Here is a 14,027-nt window from a genome sequence, read left to right as displayed (position 1 = left end):
AGCCCTATGCAAAGAAGTAGGTCATTCTATTCATCAGAAGCTTGCTGTTCTGTAATTATGTGAGGAGCAAATAATTATAGATATGGTTTCTGTGTAATTTTAAAGCAGGTAAATATAGCATCATTAGAGCATAATCTATAGCTGGAAAAACTCGTTTCTTTAAAAAACATGCAGACAACATTTAAACCTTGGTAAGTTTTATTATTCTCAAATGTGTTATGTAAGTTGGAAAAAATCTTTGTTTCTTGGGCTGGAAGAGGCACTTATGATTAAATATCAAGGAAGAAAAAGAACTGGTCTCCATTTCTTTCTTTCTTTTTAAAATATTTATTTATTTATTTGGCTGCATCAGGTCTTATTTGCAGCATGCAGGATCTTTCGTTGTGTGCGCAGGCCTAGTTGCCCCACGGCATGTGGGATCTTAGTTCCCCGACCAGGGATCGAACCTGCGTCCCCTGTATTGGAAGGTGGATCCTTAACCACTGGACCACCAGGGAAGTCCCCTCCATTTATTTCTTGACACTATAGAAACACCATAATTGAAATTTAGTCACATATGCTTTGAACAAAGGACTGTGTACTGATGTTTCATTTTTTATAGGTGGAACATACATCTCTCTTTTCATTGATTGAGATAAAAATCAGGTTTCCCACTTTACTGAAAGATGTAAATGATGCTGAAATTTTGATTATTACAGAGACTGTGTTTATAACCCTTTCAAAATTGAATGCAAGTGGAACTAGCCATAAACTACACCTTGCACAATGCTATATGGAAGGGGTACATTTTTAAAATTCAGGTAGCCTGGAGTCCTTCGATTAGAATTAATGTACATGAATGGAGATGGCTTCTTCCTTGAACTTGGCCAGCTCGCCTGTCTTCCTTGCTTTTTTACTTCTGTTTATTCCGAGAGTTTGTTTTAATGTACAAAATGAATAAAGTTGATACGCCAAAGTGCGGGCCTGCCTACATGGTTGGCAGAATTAGACTAGTGTCTTAGTTTGCATTCGCCCTAAGAGCAAGACGGTGACTTCAGGAAGCGCGGCGAGGGAAGTGAGATGGGGAGGGTGGGGGGCCAGTGAAGGGGGTGATGCTCATGAGTGGATTGTTGCAGGGTCTCCTTGCTGCTGGGGATTCTCTGAGAAGCTGTGTGGAACACACCTCGGTGGTGAGGAAAGCGAAGGGATTTACCTGATGTGGTAGGCAGAATAATGGTTCTTCCAAAGAGGTCCACATCCTAACCCTTGGAATCCGTACAAAGAGAACTTTGCCGATGTGAATGAGTTAAGGACCTAGAGAGAGGGAGATTATCATAATAATCTTCTTATAAGAGATACTTCTCCTTATAAGAGAGAAGTAGCAGGGTCAGAGCCAGAGAAGAAAATACGACAAAGGAAGCAGAGCTTAGAGATTTGAGGGGCTATGCTGTTGGCTTTGAAGATAGATGAAGGAGCCATGAGCCAAGGGGCCACAGTCTCCAGGAGCTGGAAGAGGCAAGGAAACATATTCTCCTCTAGAACTTCCAGAAGGAACCGGCCCTGCAGACATCTTGACTTTAGCCCATGAGACTGATTTTGGACTTCTGACCTCCAGAAATATGAGATCAGAAATCTGTGTTGTTTTAAGCCGTTAAATTTGGGAGAGCAGCAATAGGAAACTAATATATCTACCAACTCACAGGCCTCATTGATTGAGGATGGCCTCTAGGACAATATTTCCTTGGTGCTTCTAAATTTATTTTTTTAATTTATTTATTTTTGGCTGTGTCATGTCTTCATTGCTGTGCGGGCTTTCTCTAGTTGTGGCGAGCAGGGGCTACTCTTCGATGCGGTGTGTGGGCTTCTCATTGCGGTGGCTTCTCTTGTTGTGGAGCATGGGCTCTAGGTGTGCGGGCTTCAGTAGTTGTGCCGCGCGGGCTCAGTAGTTGTGGCTCGAGGGCTCTAGAGCATAGGCTCAGTCGTTGTGGCGCATGGGCTTAGTTGCTCCACGGCATGTGGGATCTTCCCAGAGCAGGGCTCGAACCTGTATCCCCTGCATTGGTAGGCAGATTCTTTTTTTTTTTAATTTATTAATTTAATTTATTTATTTTTGGCTGCTTTGGGTCTTCGTTGCTGTGCAGGCTTTCTCTAGTTGTGGTGAGTGGGGGCTACTCTTTGTTGCGGTGTGCAGGCTTCTCATTGTGGTGGCTTCTCTTGTTGCAGAGCATGGGCTCTAGGCGCACGGGCTTCAGTAGTTGTGGCACGTGGGCTCAGTAGTTGTGGCTCATGGGCTGTAGAGCACAGGCTCAGTAGTTGTGGCGCATGGACTTTGTTGCTCTGCGGCATGTGGGATCTTCCTGGACCAGGGCTCGAACCCGTGTCCCCTGCATTGGCAGGTGGATTCTTAACCACTGCGGTAGGCGGATTCTTAACCACTGCGTCACCAGGGAAGTTCCCCCTTGGTGCTTCTAGCCACCCGCATGCAGGCTCCTATGACGGATGGACGCCCTCAGGCAGAGAAACCCTCAGCCTGCACAGGATGGGAGTGGTCTTCAGGGCACCTCTGCAGGGGGCCGGGGTACAACCAGTGGGCTTGGCTGTACCTGGACAAAGGATTTGATCACGGAATGTGTAAACGTCCTCATAACCACTTGGAACTAGGTCTGTTGGGTTGTTTCATACGAACAGTTCAGGTTTCTGAGCCCCTCTGACCATTCCTTTGCTGTGTCTTCTCCTGGCCCATGCTCTTCTGCATGACCTTTAAATGTTGGGGTTCCTAGGCATTATGCCCTCGGTTTTGTCCAGTCTTCCTCTGTGATGGTTAATTTTATGTGTCAACTTGACCGGGCCATGTGCTGTCCAGACACTTGGTCATTTTTCTGGGTGTGCTTGTAAGAGTGTTTTGGGATGAGATTAACACTTGAATTGGTAGACGGAGTAGAGCATATTGCCTTCCCTAATGTGAATGGCCCTCATCCAGTCAGTTGAAGACCTGACGAGCATAAAAAGGTTGACCCTCCCCTGAGCAAGAGAGAATTCCTCCTCCCTGACTGCCTTCGAGCTGGGCCACTGGTTTTTTTTCCTGCGTTTGGACTTGAACTGAAACGTCAACTTTTTGGGTCTCTAGGTGCCAATTCACCCTGCAGATCTTGGACTTGTCAGCTTCCATAATTGCATGAGCCAATTCGTTATGATAAATCCCTTTATATATATATATATATATCTTGTATTGATTTTGCTTTTCTGGAGAAACCTGTCTAATATATACTCCATACTCCAGGGCGATTTTCTCTGCTCTTGACTTCTATCAATAGGCTGGTCAATCCCAAACCTTGGTCTTCAGCCTGGGTTTCTCCATATCCCAATTTTAAACTGCCGACAGAAACATCCCCATGGATGTTGTATAGATACTTTAAACTCCACATATTCAGAGTGAAACTCATTATCATCCCCCTAGGAATCTGCTCCTGCTTTCTGTATTCCGTCTTTTTCCATTACGTCACTATGTACTCTGATCCCATAGTCAGTATCATCAGCATTGCTCATTCTGAGTTTTAAACTTTCAGGATTTCTGCCATTTAGCTCTGTTGTTCCCCAATGGAGAGCACCCCTGGCACACAGGACTGTGTTGGAAAAATCCTACGGCTAAGAAGGAACTAGGAGATCTAGTTTATCCTCATGCAAAGACACACACACAAACACAAACACACTGGGCAAGTTGAGGGAGAGAAAAAGACAGATACATACAGAAAGCAACAGAGCCATACAGATAGGCAGATAGAGTCTGACAGAGAGGGAAAAAAGGGAGGAAAAGAAAGAGAGATATAGACTACAATGTGATATAAAGAGGCATAGAGTGAGAGATAGTGGGAGACCGATGTAGAGGCAGAGAGAGAACATTTGTCAGACAGGGAGGAGAATGTAGAGAAAGAAGGAGCCAGACTAACAGAGGTGAGCAGATACACACTGTGCCCCAGAACTTGAAAAAGCCCTACTGTGTGCTGTTATGGTCACCCTGGACCACCTGCCCACACCCCTCCCCAAAGTGACCCACTGGCCTGCTGAACAGGTATATGCTTTAGAGCCATAGGGCCTGGGTTCAAATTCCAACTCAGCCACTTTTTAGCTACGTGGCTCTCAGCACTTTACTTAAGCTTCGTTTTCTTCATCTGTAAAATGGGGATAGTAATACCTACCTTGCAAGCTTTTTTGCCAGATGCTTAATAATTATTAGCTCTCCCAAATCCTGATATCCTCTGGCTCCCATCCATTCCCCCTTTTCTTTGAATTTTATTTTTTTATACACCTCCCCTCCCTTTTTTTAAACATTTTTTTCTTTTTTAACATCTTTATTGGAGTAATATTGCTTTACAATGTTATGTTAGTTTCTGCTGTACAATAAAGTGAATCAGCTATACATATACATATATCCCCATATCTCCTCCCTCTTGCGTCTCCCTCCCACCCTCCCTATCCCACCCCTCTAGGTGGTCCCAAAGCACCGAGCTGATCTCCCTGTGCTATGCGGCTGCTTCCCACTAGCTATCTATTTTACATTTGGAGGTATATATTAGTCCATACCACTCTCTCACTTCGTCCCAGCTTACCCTTCCCCCTCCCCATGTCCTCAAGTCCATTCTCTACATCTGTGTCTTTATTCCTGTCCTGCCCCGAGGTTCTTCAGAACCTTTTTTTTTTTTTTTTAGATTCCATGTATATGTGTTAGCATACGGTATTTGTTTTTCTCTTTCTGACTTACTTCACCCTGTATGACAGCCTCTAGGTCCATCCACCTCACTACAAATAACTCAATTTTGTTTCTTTTTATGGCTGAGTAATATTCCATTGTATATATGTGCCACATCTTTATCCATTCATCTGTCAATGGACACTTAGGTTGCATCCATGTCCTGGCTATTGTAAACAGAGCTACAATGAACATTGTGGTACATGACTCTTTTTGAATTATGGCTTTCTCAGGGTATATGCCTAGTAGTGGGATTGCTTGGTCGTATGGTAGTTCTATTTTTAGTTTTTTAAGGAACCTTCATACTGTTCTCCATAGTGGCTGTATTAATTTACATTCCCACCAACAGTGCAAGAGGGTTCCCATTTCTCCACACCCTCTCCAGCATTTATTGTTTGTAGATTTTTTAATGATGGCCATTCTGACTGGAGTGAGGTAATACCTCATTGTAGTTTTGATCTGCATTTCTCTAATGATTAGTGATGTTGAGCATCCTTTCATGTGTTGGTTGGCAATCTGTATATCTTCTTTGGAGAAATGTCTATTTAGGTCTTCTGCCCATTTTGGGATTGGGTCGTTTGCTTTTTTGATATTGAGCTGCATGATCTGTTTGTAAATTTTGGAGATTAATCCTTTGTCTGTTGCTTCATTTGCAAAAATTTTCTCCCATTCAGAGGGTTGTCTTTTTGTCTTGTTTATGGTTTCCTTTGCTGTGCAAAAGCTTTGAAGTTTCATTAGGTCCCATTTGTTTATTTTTCTTTTTATTTCCATTTCTCTAGGAGGTGGGTCAAAAAGGATCTTGCTGTGATTTATGTCATAGAGTGTTCTGCCTGTGTTTTCCTCTAAGAGTTTTATAGTGTCTGACTTTACATTTAGGTCTTTAATCCATTTTGAGTTTATTTTTGTGTATGGTGTTAGGGAGTGTTCTCATTTCATTCTTTGACATGTAGCTGTCCAGTTTTCCCAGCACCACTTATTGAAGAGGCTGTCTTTTCTCCATTGTATATTCTTGCCTCCTTTATCAAAGATAAGGTGACCATATGTGCGTGGGTTTATTTCTGGGCTTTCTATCCTGTTCCATTGATCTGTATTTCTGTTTTTTGCCAGTACCATACTGTCTTGATTACTGTAGCTTTGTAGTATAATTTGACATGCAGGAGCCTGATTCCTCCAGCTCTGTTTTTCTTTCTCAAGAGTGCTTTGGCTATTCGGGGTCTCTTGTGTTTCCATACAAACTGTGAAATTTTTCATGCTAGTTCTGTGAAAAATGCCATTGGTAGTTTGATAGGGATTGCATTGAATCTGTAGATTGCTTTGGGTAGTATAGTCATTTTCACAATGCTGATTAATCCAATCCAAGAACATGGTATATCTCTCCATCTGTTTGTATCATCTTTAATTTCTTTCATCAGTGTCTTATAGTTTTCTGCATACAGATCTTTTGTCTCCTTAGGTAGGTTTATTCCTAGGTATTTTATTCCTTTTGTTGCAATGGTAAATGGGAGTGTTTCCTTAATTTCTCCTTCAGGTTTTTTAACATTAGTTTATAGGAATGCAAGAGATTTCTGTGCATTAATTTTGTATCCTGCAACTTTACCAAATTCATTGATTAGCTCTAGTAGTTTTCTGGTAGCATCTTTAGGATTGTCTTTGTATAGTATCATGTCATCTGCAAGCAGTGACAGCTTTACTTCTTATTTTCCGATTTGGATTCCTTTTATTTCTTTTTCTTCTCTGATTGCTATGGTGAAAACTTCCAAAACTATGTTGAATAATAGTGGTGAGAGTGGACAACCTTGTCTTGTTCCTGATCTTAGTGAAAATGGTTTCAGTTTTTCACCATTGAGAACGATGTTCGTCGTGAGTTTGCCATATATGACCTTTATTATGTTGAGGTAAGTTCCCTCTATGCCTACTTCCTGGAGGGTTTTTATCATAAATGGGTGTTGAATTTTGTCAAAAGCTTTTTTTGCATCTATTGAGATGATCATATGGTTTTTCCCTTTCAATTTGTTAATATGGTGTATCACATTGATTGATTTGTGTATATTGAAGGGCCTTGTATTCCTGGGATAAACTCCACTTGATCATGGTGTATGATCCTCTTTTTTTTGCTGTATGTGGGCCTCTCACTGTTGTGGCCACTCTCGTTGCAGAGCACAGGCTCCGGACGCGCAGCCTCAACAGCCATGGCTCTTGGGCCCACCCGCTCCGCGGCATGTGGGATCTTCCCAGACCGGGGCACGAACCCATGTCCCCTGCATTGGCAGGTGGACTCTCAACCACTGCGCCACCAGGGAAGCCCTATGATCCTTTTAATGTGCTGTTGGATTCTGTTTGCTAGTATTTTGTTGACAATTTTTGCATCTATGTTCATCAGTGATATTGGCCTGTAGTTTTCTTTCTTTGTGACATCTTTGTCTGGTTTTGGTATCAGGGTGATGGTGGCCTCATAGAATGAGTATGGGAGTGTTTCTCCCTCTGGTATATTTTGGAAGAGTTTGAGAAGGATAGGTGTTAGCTCTTCTCTAAATGTTTGATAGAATTCTCCTGTGAAGCCATCTGGTCCTGGACTTTTGTTGGAAGATTTTTAATCACAGTCTCAATTTCAATACTTTTGATTGGTTTGTTCATATTTTCTATTTCTTCCTGGTTCAGTCAGAAGGTTGTGCTTTTCTAAGAATTTGTCCATTTCTTCCAGATTGTCCATTTTATTGGCATATAGTTGCTGGTAGTAATCTCTCATGATCCTTTGTACTTCTGCAGTGTCAGTTGTTGCTTCTCCTTTTTCATTTCTAATTCTGTTGATTTGAGTCTTCTCCCTTTTTTTTCTTGATGAGTCTGGCTAATGGTTTATCAATTTTGTTTATCTTCTCAAAGAACCAGCTTTTAGTTTTATTGATCTTTGCTATTGTTTCCTTCATTTCTTTTTCATTTATTTCTGATCTGATCTTTATGATTTCTTTCCTGTTGCTAACTTTGGGGTGTTTTTGTTCTTCTTTCTCTAATTGCCTTAGGTGTAAGATTAGGTTGTTTATTTGAGATGTTCCTTGTTTCTTGAGGTAGGATTGTTGCTCTAAACTTCTCTCTTAGAACTGCTTTTGCTGCTTCCCATAGGTTTTGGGTCATCGTGTTTTCACTGTCATTTGTTTCTGAGTATTTTTTAATTTCCTCTTTGATTTCTTCAGTGATCTGATGGTTATTAAGTAGTGTATTGTTTAGCCTCCATGTGTTAGTATGTTTTACAGATTTTTTCCTGTAATTGATTTCTAGTCTCATAGCATTGTTACTTGATACTATTTCAATTTTCTTAAAGTTACCAAGGCTTGATTTGTGACCCAAGATATGATCTATCCTGGAGAATGTTCCATGAGCACTTGAGAAGAAAGTGTATTCTGTTGTTTTTTGATGAAATGTCCTATAAATATCAATTAAGTCCATCTTGTTTAATGTATCATTTAAAGCTTGTGTTTCCTTTTTTATTTTCATTTTGGATGATCTGTCCATTGGTATAAGTGGGGTGTTAAAGTCCCCTACTATGATTGTGTTACTGTTGCTTTCCCGTTTTATGGCTGTTAGTATTTGCTTTATGTATTGAGGTGCTCCTATGTTGGGTGCATAAATATTTACAATTGTTATGTCTTCTTCCTGGATTGATTCCTTGATCATTATGTAGTGTCCTTCTTTGTCTCTTGTAATAGTCTTTATTTTACAGTCTATTTTGTCTGATATGAGAATTGCTACTCCAGCTTTCTTTTGATTTCCATTTACATGGAATATCTTTTTTCATCCCCTCACTTTCAGTCTGTATGTGTCCCTAGGTCTGAAGGTGGTCTCTTGTAGACAGCATATATACGGGTCTTGTTTTTGTATCCATTCAGCTAGTCTTTGTCTTTTGGTTGGAGCATTTAATCCATTTACATTTAAGATAATTATCAGTATGTGTGTTCCTATTACCATTTTCTTAATTGTTTCGGGTTTGTTATTGTATGTCTCTTCCTTCTCTTGTGTTTCCTGCCTAGAAGAAGTTCCTTTCGCATTTCCTTTAGTAAAGCTGGTTGATGGTGCTGAATTCTCTTAGCTTTTGCTTGTCTGTAAAGGTTTTAGTTTCTCTGTCAATTCTGAATGAAATTCTTGCTGGGTAGAGTAATCTTGGTTGTAGGTTTTTCCCTTTCATCACTTTAAATATGTCCTGCCACTCCCTTCTGGCTTTCAGAGTTTCTGCTGAAAGATCAGCTATTAACCTTATGGGGATTCCCTTGTATATTATTTGTTGTTTTTCCCTTACTGCTTTTAATATTTTTTCTTTGTTTTTAATCTTTGATAGTTTGATTAATATGTGTCTTGGAATATTTCTCCTTGGATTTATCCTGTATGGGACTCTCTGCACTTCCTGGACTTGATTGACTATTCCCTTTCTCATATTAGGGAAGTTTTCAACTGTAATCTCTTCAAATATTTTCTCCGTTCCTTTCTTTTTCTCATCTTCTTCTGGGACCCCTATAATTCGAATGATGGTATGTTTAATGTTGTCCCAGAGGTCTCTGAAACTGTCCTCAATTCTTTTCATTCTTTTTTCTTCATTCTGCTCTGCAGTAGTTATTTCCACTATTTTATCTTCCAGGTCACTTATCTGTTTTTCTGATCTAGTTATTGTGCTATTGATTCCTTCTGGAGAATTTTTAATTTCATTTATTGTGTTGTTCATCGTTGTTTGTTTGCGCTTTAGTTCTTCTAGGTCCTTGTGAAACATTTCTTGTATTTTCTCCATTTTGTTTCCAAGATTTTGGATCATCTTTACTATTATTACTCTGAATTCTTTTTTAGGTAGACTGTCTATTTCCTCTCATTTGTTTGGTCTGGTGGGTTTTTACCTTGCTCCTTCATCTGCTGTGTGTTTCTCTGTCTTTTCATTTTGCTTAACTTACAGTGTTTGGGGTCTCCTTTTAGCAGGCTGCAGGTTCGTAGTTCCTGTTGGTTTTGGTGTCTGCCCCCATTGGCTAAGGTTGGTTCAGTGGGTTGTGTAGGCTTCCTGGTGGAGGGGACTAGTCCCTGTGTTCTGGTGGGTGAGGCTTGATCTTTTCTTTCTGGTGGGCAGGACCGTGTCAGGTGTACACCTTCCCCCTTTCGTGAAAGGGAATTTATATGTGTCTGGGATAAATATAGCTAATAAAACTTTATTATTGGAAATAAATGAAAATTAAGAATACTCTTGTAAATTAGCAGTTTAGGAGACTTTTCAGCCACAGTATATTTGAAAACCAACCATACTTATAATTGACAAGATACATGGAAATGTTCTTTTATCTGCAATTTCTATTTTACTCTCCCCCTCCTCCCTGTTTTCTAGTAGATAAGCTAGGAGAGGGCTAATTGCTGCTCCTGGAACTCCTGTACAGAAGAGGACACTGGTGAGCATAATGGAGAACTTGCTTTTAATGATCCTTGTCTACTTTTTTTTGCTTTCAGTAATCCCTGTCTACTTTTTTGCCCACATTTACCTCTCTCTGTACAGAAGGAGACCACAGGCATGATTATATTGCTACACTTTCAGACTTGCATCAGTAAAATTTCAAGAAGGAAAACAAACCAGAACCAGTAGGATTAGAATGAATCTGTAGCTGTGGGCTGAGGAATTAACCAAGTGGAAGGGCCTCACATTCGCATGTTCCCCACTATGGCAATCTACCATTAATCTCCAGTTGCAAATGTTTACAGAATTTTGTAGGGGTTTTGGGGGGTAAGATATGTTTTTTAAATGTTACAAGTACTAAAAATTAGAAATAATTTGGAAAATCCTAAAAGTACTGTATAGGGAATAAAAGTTATCCATAATTCTACAACCCATTGATGACTTCAGTTAACATTTTGAAGTACATCATTTCAATTACACATATAACATTTTTATCCACAAGTGGACTCACATTATACATACTTTATGTTTTTTCCATTTGTAATATATTATGCGAACACCATGTCATTATTTTTCCTTAAATAATTTACATTTTTGTGCAATATTTCACTCTGTAGGCATAGCCTAAGGTTTTGTTTCCTTTTGAAAGTGTTTAAACCATTCCTGCTGTTCCATTCAGTGAACAGCATTTAAATAAAATTTTTTATGCGTATCCATGATTAATTGTTTAAGGTACATTGCTTCTACAACTGGAACTTTTGATAAAAAATTTAAACTTTTTAAAAAGCTTTTGATATCAATTGCAAATTCTCCATGCAGTTCCAAAAAGTTGTGTCAATTCATACCCCTTTCATCAGTGTGATGTCTCTCTATTAAAAAAAAAAAGAAACTGCAGTTTTTGGTTCTCCTCTTCATAAAGAATCATCTTTTCTTTTTATTAAATATCTTTTCAATATTCTCTCTTCTAGCTTTTGTATTCCCTTATTGATTTCTATTAAGTTTCAAAACCATCATTGTGTTAGATTTATTTTTACACCGCCTTGAACATTTTGCTGAAAACAGTTTATAGAATCTTCATGAAAGAAAATCGTGTTTACTCAAAAGTTGTGAACTCATTGAAAAGCAATATGTATTTGCTGAAAAAAGGAAAAAATATTTATTGCCTAATACCGTGTCAAGAACCCTGGTGGATGCCTGAGAAGCACAAGGTGTGATCCTTAGTGGTCGCACGTTCTCTTTTTTTTTTTTTTTTAACATCTTTATTGGGGACGCATGTTCTTAATTGGAGAAACACAGCCAAGCTCACATACTCTGAAGAGCAGTTTTTTCTCAACCTTGTTTAGACCCATGTCCCCGCAAACACTGTCTCACTATCTCTAGTGTATCACCCCTCTCACTAGCCAAGTAGAGTTTGCCCAGCTCTCTTTCTGTAGTTCCTATTATAAACTACAGAACTAGATCCATCGAATGTGCTCTTTCAGATTACCTGTGCACATATGCACATCCCATGCTAATATGCCTTCCCTCCCCCAGTGAAGAATGACTGCCTTAAGAAGCACCCAAAGCAGGACTTGGAAATTTACTTTAAGCACCTAAGATCTGGACAGATTGTCAATGAGATCTGGCTCGATAAGGCTTAAGTTAAAACGTTTCTCTTGGCAATGAATTTTCTACAGTTGGAAAACCTATCAGTGCCTCAGACCTTGGCGCCATCTGTGCCTCCTTTCTCCAATCTACCCCTGGGCTGCCGTCGACAGGTAGTCAGCCGGCCCCTGCTCACCTCCTCCATGATGTCCTCACACCAGCATTCCTGCTCCCACCTCTCTTTTGCTTTGCTCTTTACGTAATATCCAGCTGATTCCCTGATTCCGGACATCTTGCTTCTGAGGTTGGCGTTCTGCTGTGTGCCCCAGTAATTGGCTCTCCTGCTCTGTCCCTCACTCTCTCAGTCCCTGTGTTGCTGCTTGTCATCCATGTCTCATAGACCTGATGTCCTAACCTTTTCTCACTGGAATTAGGTCCCCATATCTTCTACTGATATGGTGTTGAGCACAGTGACTGGCCAACACACTGTGCACTGTAAATATTGTTGAACGAATGAATGAGTTGGAAGCATTCTCTTGCTTGACTTTAACTTTATATCTTGGGCTTAGTCGAGCCATGTTAACACAATACTCATATTTCACGTGTCTTTCTTTTCCCCTTCCTATCCCAGATTTCTTATTTTGGTTTTCTACACTAAGTTCTGTACTAGACACTTTGCACATGTTATTTCTAATCTTCACAGCCATCTCATAAGACAAGTATTACCATCTTCATTTCACATATGAGGAAACTGAGCATCCAAGAGGTTTGCTAATTTCTCCAAAGTCACTCAGTGAATCAGTGGTTGACCTCACTTCTCCATGGAACCACTCCCAGAATCACTGATCCATGGCTTAGTTCTTGAGGGGCCTGCACTGTCTTACTTTGCCCTTCCCTTGACTCTTATTTTATTCTGATTGAGCACCACCGTCTTTGCCTGAATCCCAGTTGAGACAGAAGGAGCTATGAGGGGAGGACAAATCTGAGATTTGTCCTCCAAGGTCTTGACATGAGAGATTGAGGCTGGGGACCGAAGGAGATAGAAGAGCCAAAGGTATCTCCACATCTTCAACCTGAGAGAGCAAAACAGCAGTGGTATCACCAAAAGAAATGGGTAATTGGGAAGCCTTATTCCTGTAGGTTGTTAATCAGATGGTGGTTGGAGTTCCAGTGACTCTTTCCTCCCTGGTTAACCGTGGCAATGCTATTAGTTTTTCTGAGTCTCAGTTTCCTCTTCTTTCCCCTGAGCATCATCTTACCTGACTCTCATGTTTGTCATTGGTTTGCCTATCAAATGATGCAGTACATACGAACATGCTCTGTAAGGGGTAAAGCCGTACACACGTTAGCTGTCATCACTGTTGTCAGATATGTTATTACTAAAGTCAGATAGTAAATGGAGACACCAGCTTCTTGAGTAAAATATGTCTATGCCTGGGGTCAACAGGCTGTGACCGCATCTGGCCTGCTGCCTGTTCTTATATGGCCTATTGGAATGTTTTCCAATTTTTTGTTTGGTTGAAAAAAATCGAAAGAAAAATATTTGTGACATAAAAAAATCACATGAAATTCAGATGTTGGTGTCCATACATAAAGTGTATTGGAACAGAGCCAAACGCACTTGCTTATGTGCTACTGTCTATGGCTGCTTTCTCAGTGCAACAGCAGAGTTGAGTAGTTGTGACAGAGATTGTACAGCCTGCAGAGCCTAAAATATTGACTACTTTTAGTAAGAGCTGAGTAGCCCTGGCCTGCCCAGTGCACATTCCTACCTTTGCTCTCTGACACTGATTCAAGTGCAGAATTCCCACTGAGCTTAAAAACTGAGAAAGATGAGAAATAAAGGTAAGGAGAAAAATGTGAATTCCCTGGCGGTCCACTGGTGAAGACTCTACGCTTTCACTGCCAAGGGCCCAGTGGGTCAAAAAAAAAAAAAAAATTAAAAAAAAAAAAGGAGAAAATGTCAGGTTAGAAGTAAACTTGGTATTCTGAAGGTGTTTTCCTCTCTCTTCTCCCAGACCTCCCCCAAAATAATAGAAAATACATTTAGCAAACAAAAATATTCTCTGTTCCTTTAATGTTATGTGAAGGATATGTTTGTGCTCTTTTTTTTTTGTATTTTTAAATGAATGAGAATAAAAATAAGACTATTGCTGTCATTATGTTAATACTGTTGACCCATTCACTGTATTTCATTATGTATTATTGTATTTCATACAATAATACCTTCATTGTATCAAATTAACTTAATATATGAAATATAAGTAAGTTACCAAATGAATTTAACACAATGAACTATAAGTA

The sequence above is a fragment of the Aethalodelphis obliquidens genome, unplaced genomic scaffold (genome assembly GCF_003676395.1).
Source record: "Aethalodelphis obliquidens isolate GAN/ISIS:26980383/991018 unplaced genomic scaffold, ASM367639v1 scaffold10, whole genome shotgun sequence".
Taxonomy (NCBI): domain Eukaryota; kingdom Metazoa; phylum Chordata; class Mammalia; order Artiodactyla; family Delphinidae; genus Aethalodelphis; species Aethalodelphis obliquidens.
Note: the sequence above shows the minus strand (reverse complement) of the source record.